The following is a 15405-nucleotide window of genomic DNA, read 5'->3' as shown; positions in this document are numbered from 1 at the left end:
AAGACAGTGCTTGGTGTAGAAAAAATAGCTAGAGTTAGATAAGCTTGTAGGTGGTCCTTGTCTAGCTTCTCTATGAGTTTTCTCTGGAATGGAATATTTGATACTGAGCAGTAATTGGCTAGGAGCAATGTTTCCAGAGAGGGTTTCTTCAGACTACTGTGTAACTGAAGGAGAAAAGAAGAGTCCTTCTCTGAAGTAGGTGTTGGCTATTTCAGTCAAAGATGGCAGAAGTTGTGAAAAAAAAAAATTTCAAAAGCCAGGAAGGGTGTTGAGTCAGTTTCATGAGGCCCGGGTTGCAAATACCTTAGAATATCCAGAACTTCTTGATAAATGAGAGTTGTAAACTGTGAATGAGCCATGACTGACTGGTAGAGGCACAGTATATCTATGCTCTTTCAGAAGGCTTCCTTAATATGCAGTATATTTTCAGCAACTTCAGATAATAATTCTTTTCAAAATATGACACTCAATTGCAGGTTGTAGGCACTCAGGGTTGATTAAATTAGTTTCACCTTCCTAAGTAGCTCCTTAAGTGTAATTTGGGAACTTCATCTGAGAATACAGAAGGATTCTCTTGGTTTATAATATCACCTACACATAGGCTTTGGAGAATTCATTGTTTTTCACTGCCAGTATCAGCCTTAGCACTTAAGTTTCTACCCCTCTCTCCATTTGGTGCACGGAGTCAGAAAACCAAGATCTGAGTGGAAGATGGGAGGAAAAGTCTATATGGGGACCAATGTATGTTACTGGTTGAGGCTGACATACAAGGATAATGACTCATTGGGTCCTTAACTCATCCTGTGGGTAAGTGCAGTTGTGTTTTAGCAGGGTTTAGAATTTGTTGGATTGCATGGTCCTTCAAGGCAGTCGTGTTGTTTAGGATCTGGAAAGTCTCTGACCACTGCCTTAATGAGAAGGCTATTGATCAAAGACAGTGACTGAGTGTAACACCTTTGATGATGACATCTAACCAAAGAAGAGGTAAAGCATATTGTCTGATGCATGGTTTGGATCAAAATTGACCTATGAAAGTCCTAACAAGACAAAGGAGATAAATTTTGTTCTTGGACAACCATGGCCTTGTGTAACCAGGACCAGGGCCCTAGGGACAACTGTGATGCTCCCTGGTGGCCACAGAGCTCCTGTCCTGCTCTGCCGCTTCAAAGTACCCTCCCTTTCCTTTATCCTGCCATGCCTTTGGTGCAATAATTTGATTACAAAAAGGGAGGCTGCCCCAGGGTCCCAGAGCGAGTCCTATTCTTTGTCCAGCAAGTCCCTCCTGAGTCCACTGAGACTCAGCTGTTCTCATGCTTGCCCCTCAATCCATTACATGGGGCCTTCCTGGTCTCACCTGTGACCCCCAGGGCACCAGTTGATATAAGGGCTAGTCATGGTCTTCTTCTGCCCCTACAACCACATCCAAACCTCAGTGTAGTCTTATTTCAGTCTTTCAGATTGCTGACCCCAGGCTGAGCTGTTTCTGCTCCCCTACTAGTCAGCCTGATGGTCCCCTGGCCCTGGCAAGGCTTTCTCTTTTTTTTGGGCACCTGGCCTTAATCCCTCTCTAGGCTTTGGCCCTCTCAACTTAAGCATGTTTTGGCCTCAGCTCTCCATTCTCTGGGCCCCTGGCCTTTGGATGGTGGCTGTGATCCTCTCTTAGCCCTCAGCCTTGTGGGCACCTGATCACTGCTCCCACTGGCCTTGGTCCTCCTAACATCAGCTTCCTGTAGCCCACAGCCCACTGGGTCCCTGACCCCAGACTTGTCTGCCTGACCCTGGCCTTAGCTCTCTCAGCCTTGACTTAATACAGCACACCAGCCTCACCCCTCTGGGTCCCTAACCCCAGGGGAGGCTGCTTTCTATTATGTGCCTGCCAGGCACCCTTCCATGGCATCCATACCTCCCTTGGTAGCTACATCTAATTCACATGTATTAATAAAAACATAAATATAAGCCCACTGGCTATCTAACAAAACTCAAGTCCACTGATATCTAACAAAACTTTTCTCACACTAGGTCTTAACTTTCCTGCAAGCTAGAAGCCCCGCTTCCACTTGATTTGCAGCCCTTGGGGACTTCTTGGGTGCTGGTCAGTCCCTCTCCTATAGCCACCCATCCTGCTCAGGAGCTCCTCTCCCTGCTGCCTGTAGGACCAGACTGACCCTTCTTTCTCCCCGTGCTGGGCTTATATGCCCTGGAGCACAGTCCCTTCCATTAAGGTGACCTTAATCAAGCACAAGCTTTTCTCTTTAGGTTTAATGGTCAGCCCTGTTGCTGTGGGGCAGCCAGCTCCTGCTGAGCTGCCTGCTGCCATTTCTCCTTAAAGTAACAGGAGCCCCTGGCTCCCCATTATACCTTGACAAAGTATTTATTTGAGTCATCCAGGATGGCAAGTACAAAGTATTTCACCACTGTTGTCAAGAAAGTATCAGTAAGTTATTTTGTTATCTACTGTTATTATTCACATTTATTATATCTAAAAACTAACCAGGAAAGTAGCTCCATTGCACTAATTACCATACAAACACAAGTTGAAAACAACTCTGGACCCAAAGAATGTATAGGCCCCTAAAACAGCCTGCAAGTTATAGATTAGAAGCTTTCTTTGCTTTACTAAATTCCTTCATCACAGAATGCTAATTTTTCATTTTAATTTTTTTTTCTCTTACTGTAAGCTAAATGGTAATAAGAAATTCCCAAAATATTGTTACAAAATACTGCTGACACATAAACACCCCTAAAATACATATGTCTGTAAAACTTCTAACAGATTTGGGGGATTGGCTGTAATTTTCCTTCATTTGATTTCTTTTTCTCCACAGTTTCTGTCACTGCCTCATTTAGCAATTTTAAGCATGCCATAAGGTGTCATACAAACTGAGAAGTAAGCAGAGAAAGCAACAATGAATAAATGGTGGAAGAAAAGTTTCTATGACAGGCCTATGCCTTTACTTCTCTTTATTTTTAAAAGATTTATTTCTTTTGAACAAATTGGGACAACTATTGGCTATTCATGGAGGAGGAGTATATTTGCTAGAGGGCAGGGCTAGGATTCAGAGTGATCTAGACAAATTGGAGGAGTGAACCAAAATAAATCTCATGAAGTTCAATAAGGACAAAGGCAAAGTCCTGCACTTAGGAATAGGGCAATCCCAGGAGGAGGTTAGCAGTCTGAGGGGAATCAGGGAGGCAGAGGATGAAATTGATAGGTATTTCCTTTCCCTGCAGGGCCATGCACCCAAGGAAGAAGTACCCTGGGAGGTGCCCTCCATTGCAGAGTGGCAGATGGTCACTTCCAGAACCAGGGCTGCTCACAGCAAAGCAGTACCAGTTCCTCCAGTCCAGCTGGAGAACAGGTATAAGGCCCTGGCGACACTGCAGGAGAAGGAAGGAAAGGAGGAAACCTCTAGAGAGGAGGCAACTCCACACTCTAAACAGGCTGAAGGAGCTAAGCAAACCCGAAGGAGGAAACGTCGAGTGATCATCATAGGTGACTCCATCCTGAGGGGTACAGAGGGTCCCATCTGTTGCCAGGACCCCTCGACACGTGAGGTCTACTGCCTACCCAGAACAAAGATTCAGGACATGACGGGGATGATCCAGGCCATGATCCAACCCACTGGTTCCTACCCCATGGTCCTAATCCATGTGTGCACTAATGATGCGGCCAGGAGAAGCCCTGATCACTTGATGACAGACTACCATACTCTGGGGGGCATGCTGAGGGAGATAGGGGCACAGGTGGTATTCTCTTCTGTCCTACCAGTGAGCAGACATAGAAGATGACATGAGACCTGCATCAGAGAGATCAACTGGTGGCTTCGGGAATGGTGTCTTGAGGCGGGCTTCGACTTCCAAGACAACAACCCACACATCACAATGAGAGACATGCTTGGGTGGGATGGGCTCCACCTTTCCCCCAAAGGTAAATGTGTGTTCTCTTCTAGGTTGGCAGATCTCGTCCAGTGGGCTTTAAACTAGGCTCGTCGGGGGAAGGGGAAGATGAGGGCGGAGGAAGCCTTGGACCACTAAACCAAGCATCACCCACAAGAACAGCACAGCCTAGACCGATGACGAACAGAACAAATACCCAGGTAAGCAACAGGGGCCCGGGCAATACTGAGTTTAGGAGGTCAGTGCATGCATCTTCAGGAGGCCTCAAATGCCTCTACACAAACCCTCGCAGTATGGGGAACAAGCAGGAAGAACTTACCCTCCTGCTAGCTGACACCGACCCAGACATAGTGGGGCTAACAGAAAAGTGGTGGGACCCAACGCATGACTGGACGGTGAATATCAAGGGCTATAGGCTGCACAGGAGGGATAGGACAGGGAGGAAAGGTGGGGGTGTGGTGCTCTATGTCAAGGAGAAATACACATCCTCAATGAATGGCACCAGGTCAGAGGAGGGGCACACTGATGTGCTCTGGGTTAGAATACAAGGAAGTCGAGAGAAAAGGGACTTAATGGTGGGGTCTACTACAGAGCTCTCAACCAAGGAGAAGAGCTAGACCAGAAATTCTTAAGTCAGCTCGCAGAGGAAGTTAGGTCAAAGGACACGGTCATCATGGGTGACCTGAACTTTCCAGACATCTGCTGGGAAGAGCAGTCAGCCAGGTCTGACCGCTCACATAGGTTCCTAGCCAAGATACAGGACCTCCATCTAACTCAGGAGGTACACAGCCCCACCAGGGGAGACACCTTTTTGGACCTGGTCCTGGCCACGGATGATGATAATGGTCACAAGCTGGCAGAGGGTAGATTCAGACTAGACATCAGGAGGCACTACTTCACTGTCAGGGTGGCTAGGATCTGGAACCAACTTCCGAGAGAAGTGGTGCTGGCTCCTACCCTGGGGGTCTTTAAGAGGAGGCTAGACGAACACCTTGTCAGGGTCATTTGACCCCAGTACTCTTTCCTTCTATGGAAGGGGGTTGGACTTGATGATCTGCTCAGGTGCCTTCCGACCCTACCAACTATGAAACTATGTACCTGTACAGATGGGACTGACTGGCTAAGCGGCAGCTCTGGAGAAAAGGACCTGGAGGTTACAGTGGACAAGATGCTAAAGAAAAGCCAAGTGTGCCCTTGTTGCAAAGAAGGCTAACAGGATACTGGGCTGCATTAGTATGAGTGTTGCCAGCAGGGCAAGGGAAGTGATTCTTCCCCTCTATTCAGAACTGGCGTGGCCACATCTGGGGTACTGTGCCCAGGTTTGGATCCGCCACTCCAGAAAGGATTTGGCCAAATTAGAGAGAGTCTAGCAGAGGGCAATGAAAATGTTTAGAGGGCTGGAGAACATGACTTATGAGAAGAGGCTGAGGGAACTGGACTTATTCACTCTGAGGAAGAGAGCTAGGGACAGAAGTTATATATAAACCAGTTTAAGTGAACAGAAACTGGTTTAAACCTATAACAGAGCAGAAGATCAGTGCACATAAACCAGTTTCAAAATGGCTGAAACTGGTTTAAGATAAACTTGGTTGAATATAGTATAAGACTTAACTGACTGAGGTCAAACTGGTTTATGCAGCTTCTGTCCCAGACCCCTTCTTTGTTTAAATTAAATAAAAGTCCCCCCAGCATCCCAGGATGCTCTGCAGCACTGAGCTGGGATGTGCTGTCTGCTCCAGAGAACAGGGTTGGCCCTGCTCCTCTTCTCTCTAGCCGGAGCAGGGGCGGGGGCATGGCCAGAAACTGTCCCAGCATGGGTCCTTGAGGCAAAGGGGGCAGGGAGGAAGTTTATTGCCCACTCCCTCCCCTCTCCCACCAAGACACCCCAGCCAGGATATGCCAGCCTTGGCCACCTCTGCCACTCACCCTCCAAAAACCCTGGCAAGGTCTGCTTCCCCCCTCCCACTCCAGACACATACAGGTTAGAGTCCCCACAGGCCAGGGTGTGGGTTTAAACTACTCACCAATCTTACTCAGGCCTTCCAGGGCCTGGTCACTCCCCCACAGCCCCTGGACTATGGTTTCAACTTGCAGCAGGGGAAGTTGAGGTTAGTCATTATGAAAAACTTCCTCATGAGGAGGGTAGTAAAGCACTGGAACAAGTTACACAGAGAGGTGGTGGAATCTTCATCCTTGGAAGGTGCTTAAGGCCTGGATAGACAAAGCCTTGGCATTTGTCAAACACTTAAAGAGGATGGTTCCTGCTCTGAGGTATTTACAAGCTAAATACAAAGCAGAAAGTAATCAGGGGAAGGAGAACAGCAGTATGCAATTTATATCGAAGTCAAGCAAATCCACGATGGGCAGCTTGGCAGACACAGTACTTCTATACAGGACTAGTGAGAACATTAAGGGTAAGGGTCACTGTCCCGGCATTCTTTTCATCCTTTTTATAAATCATCTACAGGACATGGCAAAGCTTGTCAGCAGATTGTTTTCAGCTCATGTCCTGAACATCTGATGCCAAACAGTCCAGATGAGGTGTGGAACAGGACAAAAGGAGACAGCTTAGCAATAAAAAAGGAGATTTTTGAAACACTAAAATATGCAGACGAGAATCAAAGTCATGTGAGCTGATGAGATCATTACCAAACAGAGAAAAAGAGAAAAAACAATCAGACCATAAGGACTTGAAAACAATAAAGAAAGTCAGGATGTTTGGAAGAAAGCCAGTAGAGGGCACTGTCATCTTCAACTTGGACCTCCCTCTAGGTCCCCACTGTAACTAACTCCTACTAACTCTTTCTGCATAACATCTTTAAGGCATAGCCTTTCTTACTCATCTACACAGCACATTCTAGACAGTCCTCATATCACCTGTTGAGTATTGTAGCATCCTTTTCTCTGGTCTTGAAAAATGCAATGCTGCCTGCTCATATCCATTCAGAACACTCCATTACATTGATCATGTCACTCCTCTCTCCGCATCCTGGAGGGATGGACATGAGCAATGCAATACAGCTTCCCCTTCTCTAACAGATGAAGGCACTTCAGACTATTCCCACCCAATCTGTCATTTCTTATTCAGTATTAAAAGGTCACTTTCTTCCATGATGAACTATGGATCCTGCCACCATTGTCATCTTGCTACATCTCTATCAACTTGTTACATTTTCAAACCAGCATACTTTGCTTTCTTCCAGGCTGCACCTTATACTTGGAAAAAGTCTTGGTAAATGTCTGCAAAACTAATTAATTATCTGACTTCAGGACATTCCTTTATCCTGATGCCTATAAATAACAATGGTTAGACTGGTGGTGTAATGGGAAGTGCTGCCTATTATGTTGACCAATATTGTCTATTTGTTTCTTCATGTTTCCCTATATCTTGTCTCCTGTCTAAAATTAGACTGTAGACTCTTTTATGAAGGAACCATCTTTTTTGTTCTATAGTGCCTACAACAATGGGATCCTAGTCTTTGACTGGAGTGCCTAGGAGCTATGATAATATGAATACCAATAAAAAGAACAGCAACAATAATCATGTCCAATCCAAGTAAATATCCTTCAAATAGAGGATAAAATGTCAAGTAGACATTGACAGAATCAGAAGCATCAAAACTGTTAAAGAGGAAGAAAGTAAAATCCCCAAAATTTGGTCAAGAAGAGATCATTACACAGGATAATGAAAGCCATTAAAAAATAGCAGAAGTCAGACTGAGAAAAATCCAAGACAGAGTAGGAGAAGTACAAATCAGTGCATTAGAGGTAGACTGCATATCCTATGAATTTAGAGGTATAGGAAAATAGGATATCAACCAAAAAAATCAGGTGGGACTGAATAGTTTTTGTAGGGCTCGGAGATGAGCAAAATGTTCATAGCGAGTGGGAACCAGGTGATGATGAGAAGCTAGGAAGGAAATGAAGGGAGAAGATGGCCAAGGAGAGGGGATAATGGAAGTAGAAAGATGAAATCATGAAGGCAAGTTCAGGAACTGCAGAATGTGAGAAGGCAGCAGATCTTAAGGTCAGTAATAGGCGTTAGAGGATGTAGGAAGGGAACAGTCTCCAAAGCTCATAGCTTTTCTCTTTGAAAAAGTTGGAAGGACTATATTTATTTATATTCTGTTTCCTCTCTCAACGCACAAGATATATTTTTCCTTACTACTGGGAAATCATAACCCACTGTGTTGGTCATTTTTCTAGTTAGTGCTACTTATCACATTTGCTTCTGATTTTCTGAACAGGTTTGTTGTTTTCTACAAAATCAAACACAAATAAAAATACAGATGCAGGACACAAGGCTGATTGAAAAAAGTACTACATCCAGATATCTAACTCAGACACTTACATTTTTGCCCACTGGTGCTCTCATGTTAGGTTAAGCAAAGCTATTGTTGGTTATTTTTCTGAAGTGAGTTAAACACAGAAGTTTTTTCCATAAAATATTTGTAATGGAGAATATTTTCCCTCCTACAGATTCATGATGGAATCTTGACAGGCAATACAATTTGCCATGACTTGAGAAAATATTTCAAATCTGAGACAGAACAAGATACAAACGTGCTTTCTTGGCCTGACATTAAAAAATTAAAGCACAGACATCCTCATTGTCAGAGGAATTCTCATAGAGAAGCCGACTTCAGAACTGCCTTGGGCATTCATTCCCAGAACTCCAGTGTCAATTTACATCACAGGCAGATAACCTGCACTGTCAGCTGCTTGATTCTTCCAAGGTCATTGAGAAGCTTTTAAAAATTGTTCCCAACTTAAATAACAGCACAATAATTTTGAGATCCTGGTAAAACCTACTTCTAATATCACTAATCTCTTTATCCCATATTGTTAACAGTATACTCAAGTATTAACGAGTGGATTCTTTCCCATTACTTATGAGACTTTTAACACAAAATGAAATAACTAATAATATAAGTGTTTGAGGTGGTTCCTCTGCACGTAGCTCATATTTACTTTGATATAGTTCGGTTTAACCATCTCTAAGTTAAGTACTACCTCTGTACATTGATCACAACACCAGTTGTCACAGAAACAACATTCTTTTGTTCTATACCTTCCTCCTCTTTTCTTTCACTGTCTTTGTAGCATGGACAGATAGGAAAAGGTTTTTTGTGGTTGCTGATAGATAAGAAAATAATGCCTCCTATTACTTGCATTATAGCATAACATTCCAATAATGACAAATTAGATAGGCTTGTTGTTGCCGGCAAGACTGCAAATCATAATTTGTCACTTTTCATTAAAACACTATTCTGCCATGAATAAGGCAAACCAAAAACATAATAATACATAAAACAGTATTGGTAAGCATTACATTCCTGTTAAGACTAAAGCATTCAGAATATTAATCATATTCAGTTTTATGCAACGCGTGTCAATTTTTTGTTTTGCACTTTCTTTGAGGGAAAACAGATCGACTCTATTTGCATGGGAAACTAATCTTAATTGTCTACAATGGGGTGGAGTGACTCATTAGAAATGAACCACAGGTGCAGGCAGAAAGTTTTTCCTTGATATAAATCTTTAGCTGGTTCAATGTCCATGACTTGGGTGAAGTCAGTGTACATACAACAGTTATTAATATGTAATTTAGCCACATGTTTATGACAAGAAATAAAAGCTAAGAACCAAAAGAAGATTAATAGAAAATACCCCCATTCCTCAGGCCTGAATGTGGAGTCCCACATTCTTACATGCATGCTTCTTTTCTTTCTCCCAAGCAGCCAGTTTACAATATTCCTGAGCACCTGTATGAGAAGTGGAGCAAGCTGAGCTGAGATTGATTCCTTATCAGCTCTAAACAAGAGTGTGTGTCATTTCACTGCCTTGTCTAATAAAACCAAATGACTTGTAAGTTAAGGGCATTCTTAAAAAGGAAAAGAGCATAAGAAATGCAAATAGCTCCCAACTATTTCAAATCCTTTCAACAAAAGAAGACCAAGTTGCACCTAAAATCATTTAAGCAAAACCACAAAATAAAAATAACCCAAAAATGGATTTAATGATTGATGACTCAACCCCTAGCAGGAAACAGGGGAGCAACCATTTCTGCTTTATTTCCAGCCTCAGACGTCAGATTAGGAATTATCATCAAGTAGTAAATAGTATGATTTAGTAAACAGTATGTATTTAAAATTCCCATTACCATTAACAATGATTGTTTTGAAAAGTTTATATCTTTGCTTGGAAAATTACTTCAGGACTTGACATGACAAGCAAATCTAACAAAAAAGTTAGTGCAACCGCAGAATATGAGTCTGACATCTCACCAGGCAGACAAAGAAAAATAATGAAAAAACCCCAATATTTTACAAGAATCATTTCTTAAAACTAGAGTACAATGAATTTTAATTCCTTAATAAAACCATGCATTTATCACAAATCTCAATTAAAAACTGATGAAAAATACTTTTCTTATTCTGCAGCCTATTAGCTTTTAGAATTGCTTCTACACCCTTTTAAGTGTCATCAACATGCAGTTTCAAAGGTAATGAAATGATGCAATGGCCCCAGTGAAAGCTGCAAAAATAAGTCGTCTAACAAACACCATTTTAAATAACTCGCAATGTCAAAGAATTCACGAGTCATGTAATAACGACATTGTGTTGCTGTGCAGAGGCAGGTGTAATGTGAGAACACATGAAGTAAAGCATCTGATTACAAGACTGGACAGGCCTAGGATTTTTTTTGTACCTTATATGTAGGATGTTTTATTTAGATCATGCTAAGCATCACTATGAATTAGAAAGTTTTCTGAGCAGTCACATGGAAATGCTTACTATAACGTAAATAAAACATATCCTAAGCATCAGCGCTATGAAGACTCCAGCGATTTGTTCATCCCAGCCCCTACACTGCACTGGAGTCTCCTGATCACATAGACTCCATCAAGAAGTCAGACATTAGCTCAAAACATGTACAATTTGAACATACCCCTCACCAGACAAATCCTAGCTTTGCCATGCTACAATGGCACTTAGCACATGTACAGGGGTGGATCCAGAGGTTGGGGGCGGTGGCGTGGCTGCACTCTCCTTTCTGAATAGACCATCCTATGGGAGCTTCTGGAGACTTTTCTGAAGTCCCCAAAGCAGGTGAGAATCCTCCCTCCACCCTGCCCCCACGTGCACATGCACTTTCTTTCTATGCTCAGAGGCACATCCCTTCCCCTCATCTTCTCCCCTTCCCCTCACTTTCTCCCCCTTCTCTGTCTGCCAGTGCTGGTTTCTCTGCTGTTCTGGGGGTGGTAGAAGCTTCAAAGCCCTCCTGCTACCTCCAGCAGGGCTCTGCAGGGGCTGGGCTTAGCTCAGGACAGTGGCAGTGACAATGGATGGGGGTTCCCTCTGCCTGCCTATTTCCAAGGGACTGGGCAGGGTATAGGAACCCTCACTGCACACCTATCACCACGGTTGCTCTTGTTGTCCCTGTCCTGGTTGAGCCCAGCCCTCACGCAGACCAGATGGAGAGTGCAGGAGAAGCTTTGAAGTTTCTCTGACCCCAGAACAACAGGAGAAAGAAGCAGCAGCAGTAAGGGGAGGCAGGGAAGGAGAGGGGAGGGGATGTGCCTTTGAGCATGGAGAGGAAAACATGGATTCTCACCTGCTCTATGGACTTAAAAAGTCCTCAGAGGATCCCACAGCATAGTCTGCCTGCAGTGGAGGGTGGACTGGGGACAGGAAGAGGCTGGGAGTTGGGGGTGCAGCTACCCCTGTAGCAGAGGTGGCTGCTCCCATGCCCACTTTTGCCAAATCCTGAATCTGCTGCTGCACTTGTATTACTACTTACATTACTCAGATGCTAGCATTTTAAGTGTAATTAAAATGGGCTTAGCACTTTGGAAAGTGCTAAGCATAGCACTTAGGAAATCTGGATTTCCAGTCTGTTGTCTGACATCTCTCTACAAAGGATAACAAAATGACCCCTACTAAAGAATAGCATTCTTATGAAAACTCATACATTTTAGACACCCTGGGACTATAAGACTATCTAGGCAGGCAGCCGTTTTTGTTGTGAGAAATCCTATCTATGTCGTGGAGCCTGGTCCTACACCACTGAAGGTATTGAAAGCCTTCTTACTGATTTTCAGAAACGGGAGTACAAGACTTTAACTTGAAAGGACGCACTTGTTGAAGCATAAACTTCAAATAGTTTATAAATATCATATGAATACCTTTAAAATACTTAAACATTTACATTCTTTAAAGCTGTGAAAGCAGCCTGTTCCTTTGGCCTTCTGAAAATTATAATGGAAATGTCCTTATCCCTAAAAAAAAGCCTGAATCACTGACATTCAGATTCCATTTCCCAAACCACAAATGGATCCTCAATCTATCGCCTATGACTCTTTGCATAAAGTGTCATCAGAGGGCGGTGACGTGTTTCTGGGTTAACTTTTGTTTTTGTTTGTTTTTTAAAGGTTTTTCTTTTATTCAGTGCACTGGGTATGTCTTGACTGCAGTCATGAATAAGGAAACTCATGCACTATCTATCTCTATCAATCGTGGTACAAGTATTATGTTTCTGTGTAGGGATGAAAACAGTTCCTGCATTATTATTAAAAATTAACCAACCAGGCTGTATTCACACGGGAGTTATAGGCTGCTGTAGCTTTCGTTAGCAGTGACTGTTCATGTGGGCTTAACCAGGCAGGATGGAATGTCACTGGCCTAAACTATTTTACTTTTAGGCTAGGGACAGACATTCAAAAAGCCTGAGCCTGAATTGATTCAATCTTTGCAGGTTAGTCTAACCTGGCTAGGCTGAACCAGTTTGTAACCACACAGACATTCTCTCTGGACTGAGGAAATTCAAGCACATGCCTGCAGTGGCTCAGGCTAGAAGCCAGGGGGCACTAGAGCAGCCCTCCTTTCCTTGCACAGTAAAGGCTGAGCAGGGGATGTAGCCAGGATGCTTTGCTTAGGGAGGTCTACCTGCACCATCCCAGGTTTTTCCCTGCTGGCTGCTCAAGGGGCAGGAGTGTTGCCAGAGCCCAGCCCCCTGCTAGCACTCTGAGGCAAGGGGTTTGTGCAGTGCATGCATCTGTTGATGGTATGGAGCTTTCAATCTTCCTCCCTGCTTCTTTATACTGTTTGCAGCAAACTGACAGGCAAGCAAGCCATCAGGGAACTGATAACAATGTTTATAACTCCATCAGTAAAACAACAGCCTCTCTCCATTACTTCAAATTCTTCTTAAACAGCTTACAGGCTGACCTGTTGATTAGCTCCAAACAGCCCTAAGCAGTCACTGTTCTGTCTGCCTGTCCCAGTGAAACTGGAGAGACTCACACAGGCACCTCTCGGCATTAGCCAGCATACCATATGCCTAGGGGCCATGGGGCTGGGGTCCCTGCTGTGGGAGACGGGGTGGGGGGAATTCCTGCTGGAGCAGCAAGCAGCGATGGAGGGGGGGCAGGGTACGGGAAAACCAGGAAGACCCTGCTATGTCTGCAGTCTCTGCCAGAGCTCCAACTAGGGAGCAGAGGGGAGAGGCCAGCCCTGCTCTGGAGCAGAGAGCCCTGCCCAGTGCAGAGAACATGCTGGGATGCTGGGGGAGTCTGTTTTATCTTAAACCAGGAAGGGGTATGGAATAGACATTGCATAAACCAGTTTTCCCCAAATCAGTTAATTCTGATACTACATTCAACTAGGTTTATCTCACTCCAGTTTCAGCCATTTCAAACTGGTTTATGTGCACTTAATATCTGTTCTGTTACAGGTTTAAACCAGTTTCTGATCACTTAAACTGATCTATGTATAGTGTCTGTCCCTAGCCTTACAGATAGTACTGTGACTCAAGTAAGAAGCCAAAAGTAAACAATAGAATAGGCTGTTTTTCAACATAATATTGTTTGGTCAAAATATGCTGTTTTGAAGCCAAAGCACTCAAACAGACTTAACTATTTGAAAACATTTCCAAGGTTCAAAATGGGCTCTCTAGCCAGATCTTTCCCTTCCATCCCCCCAAAAGGGGTGAAGGGCAAGAGAGTTGCTGCAAAAGTAAATTGTCCTTCTCCAGGCAATTCTAGTAAACAAACTTCAAGCCCACAGTTGAAATTAAAATAAATATTTTTATTAAACCAAAAACTGTGATTGAATAATGGCCAAAGAAACAGAACAAGGCTGCCACTGTATAACACCAAGCCACAGATGCTTCACAACATAATATATCACAGCAATTTTCACATTATTCCAACCTGAAGCTTCTTAAAAGACTCAATAAAAATGCTTACATTTTTATTATTTTGGTCAGGCTTGAAGTCCTGGTAGAATCACAATCACCTTATTACAGTGCTACTACGATACCATAATAAGATGGTATATATGCCTTTCCACTCTTAGGACTGTGGCACAGTTTACCTGTATAATGTCAGATATCTGTGGAAGTCTGTGATGTTATAAAATTATGGCATTTTTAAAGCAGTCTCGTGTGAAGGCTTCATTTCAGACCTGCATATCTGACTTGTCAATAGAGGGCTAGTGAGCATGGGAGTAGACAGGAGCCAGGACTCTTCCCCCTGCTCTGGTGGGAGAAGAGAAGGAAAGGTGGCATGTAGCTAGGAGACAGAGAAACCAGCATGGGGTCTTCCCTTTCTCCAGATCCAACATGAGCCCAGCCAGAGAGGAGGGTGGGAGAGGGGAAATCTTGAAAAACTATTTCAAATGAAGGAGTGGGGAGAGGGGAACAAAGAGAAAGAAGGGGGGAAAACAGTAAAACATTTTAAAAACTGAAATCTTATATGTGTCTCAGTGAACTGGAATTGGGTTGGAGGGGTAAGTTAGGTTAAGTTAAATTAGTTGTGCTGGCTGGGTGGGGAAAGCTGACCTGTCTCAGCTGCTGAGAACCTGGAGACGGCAAAAGCATGCTTTCTGCGGCTCCAGGGTCCCACAGCTGTTAAACCAATGTCAGCAGCCAGCAGCTGCATCAGTTTCATCCCAAAGACAGAGCCTGGGAGTTCTGCAATTCAAGTGCTGGCCACAGCACAGAGCCCAGGAGAAGCAGCCTCCCTAAGGCTCTGTGCTGGGGTTGGGGCTGAAACTGAGCTTCCCATAGCCTGACCATATGGCCAGGGGAAGCAGACTTCCCCCAGCTCCATGGCCTTTCTGTAATTAGCTCTGAGCAGTTGCTTTCAATGGAAGGGGAGAGGAACCACTAGTGTTTTCAAGGGTAGGAAGGGGCAGAGCAGCTGGGAGCTTTGTATCCTGGGATTCTGGAGGAATGAAAATAAAGTGTTTGACCTCCCCTGACCATTCAAAAAATGGTCTGGGGAAAACCCTGAAATGGCATGGGTAAAACATTCCAAGATAAGCCTCCTTTTGAGTGGCTTATCTTTAAAATCTTAAGAGGTTATTTATGGCAGTTTAAAACTGCTCAACTAATGACTGTTCTTGTTTTAAATGCTTTTATGACATTTTTAAGGTAACATGTCAAGGCCTATAGTTTCACAAAATTGGGTGAATATGTTTAAAATTGTTTGAAAAGAAAGCGTTA

The 15405-nt window shown here is 43.7% G+C and overlaps 1 protein-coding gene across 5 annotated transcripts in view; it reads right to left on the bottom strand.

Annotated features, from left to right (window-relative positions):
* Positions 1-15405, bottom strand: part of PDE4D (phosphodiesterase 4D) — a 1195501-nt gene that overhangs the window by 447731 nt on the left and 732365 nt on the right. The gene's annotated exons all lie outside the window — the stretch shown is intronic.

The sequence above is a fragment of the Alligator mississippiensis genome, chromosome 3 (assembly GCF_030867095.1).
Source record: "Alligator mississippiensis isolate rAllMis1 chromosome 3, rAllMis1, whole genome shotgun sequence".
NCBI lineage: Eukaryota > Metazoa > Chordata > Crocodylia > Alligatoridae > Alligator > Alligator mississippiensis.
This window is presented reverse-complemented; position numbering and strand designations above follow the sequence as displayed.